This window comes from Octodon degus, unplaced genomic scaffold (assembly GCF_000260255.1).
Source record: "Octodon degus isolate 3935 unplaced genomic scaffold, OctDeg1.0 scaffold00058, whole genome shotgun sequence".
NCBI classification, from domain to species: domain Eukaryota; kingdom Metazoa; phylum Chordata; class Mammalia; order Rodentia; family Octodontidae; genus Octodon; species Octodon degus.
The window spans coordinates 13,455,882-13,458,119 of NW_004524634.1; positions in this window are offsets into that span (position 1 = coordinate 13,455,882).

Here is a 2,238-nt window from a genome sequence, read left to right on the forward strand (position 1 = left end):
AATAAATAATTTTCTGTAATTTTGGGATGAAGGCTACTTTCCTGCAATCTTTTCTTGTTTCTTTGGTGATCTGGATGAAATCAGTACACTTGTTTTTTCTTGAGGCAGCCCCTCAGACATAGCCAATCATATCTGGTGTTCCTCACATTGGCAGCCTTTCTCCAGCAAGGTGAGTGCTGTTAATATGTTCCCACCACTGAGGAAATCTAGCTCATTGCTCCAGAAAAAGACTCACAATTTCTCATAACTTCCTGAAATATAGGGAAAAACCAATAGTATGCCATTGGCACAGTTTTTGATTTTTTTTTCAAGAAGGATTTTTCAATGAAACTAGAAAAGACACACTTAGAAATAAAAACAAAATAGAAAAAGAAAAGTTGACATTTTGTGTTATATTTGGGATCAAGGCGAGAGGCACTCTACTACTGAGCCTCAGATTCCCACAGGAAGTTGCTATTTATTATTGATATTATTATTATTTGTAGAAGTAGTATTAGTCATAATAGTATCAGTACCATTGGTAATAGGAGTGGTAGTAAGTTTTTGGTATTGTACATTAAATTTGAGGTCTTCACACTGGCAAAACCCTTTCTCTTTTCTTTATTTATTATCTTTGCAAAATTTTGAAACATAGTCTTTTGTAAGGTTTAGACTGCCCAAGCTGTATTGAAACTTGTGATACTCCTGCCTCAGCTTACTGGATTGATGTGATTAGAAGCTTGGGCCACCATGCCTGATTTAGGAAGTTGCTGTTTTGCTTATCGACTTTTCTTTAGGACCTTATGATTAGTATCTGATACCAAAAACCACCTTTCTTTATTATCATCCCTGAGGATAGTAATAAATATTACTAGAATGTTCATGCCTTAGTATCAGGCTGAATGTTTTTTTGTTTCATTGTCAGAACAACTCCTGACAGTCATGTTTGATTATCTCTCCTTTGTTGTTGAAGACACTGAAGCTTTACAACAGAAAAAACATTTCTCAATGGCTGGAATTCAAACTCACTTTCATCTAACTTTAAGCTTCAACTTCTTAGGTCTGATCACAGGCTGATAAACAACACGAACAGCCTGCTATGGGATCCTTACATCATGAGGATCCAATAGTATCGATAAAGGAGAGCCCTGCTCACTTAGGTCACTGCCGCTTATGATTAATCTTGCAAAAGCAGCCTCAACCCCGAATTAAATGAGAAAGTTCAGTAGCAGAAGCTCACATGTATGATTTTACTTACATGAAACAAGTAGCCTAGGTAAAACTGTTAGGAGTAGTTGTCTCAGGTTGGTTGTGGGATGAGAAATACTTGTAAATGGGAAAAAAAAATCTTGACTTATGGGAATGATTTCAAATGAAACGTGGAGATGTTTGGAGAAGAACTTTAAGTTCCCACAGATTAATTGTGCACTTAGGGCCGGTCAAATAGCTCAGCAGATTAAAGCACCAGCAAGCAGCCCATGGGACAGCGGTTCAATCCCAGGCATGCTGGCTTCAACCTCAGGGTATGCTGAGATGACAATTGAGACTGGGGGTGGTGGTGCACACCAGTAATCCCAGCTCTTAGGAGGGTTTAGGCAGGCGGATCACTATGAGTCTGATCTACTAGTGAAACCCTGAACACCCTGTAGACCCTTCCCTAAAATACAAAAATATAATAATAATAATAATAATAATAATTTTGGATTTACCTGGCAAGTGCAAGGTCTTGAGTTCCATCCCTGGTACCACAAAATAGAAGTAAAAAATTGTGCTTTTAAAAATGGGAAACCTTACGACACATGTGACTCAGGGAGGCTCTCAACAAAAAGAGAAAATTTTTCCTTTAAAAATACTTTAAATGACTGAGGGTTTTAAGTTACAGAGTCTGCACTATATTAGTAATTTTTCTTGTTTTTTGAAAAGTTATATATTATGTTACAACATACAGACACATATATGTGAATATAATGTATACATGTTTCCATATATGTTTCCATATATATATATATCCTCTGTATGCCTGTGCACATGTATGTGCACATGGAGAACATTTATACACATATAGAGAACAAATACACATACTTAGAGAATAGGAATAAAAATAATACATATACTTCTATATAAAAAACTTTGCCTATTAATATGGCTTTATTTTTTACACAATGTTTTTATACTTTTTGTCTGGATGGTTAAGACCAAGATAAAGCAAGACGTATATATAACAAGAAATGTAACTTTTCTATCTGATAAGGTAGGTCA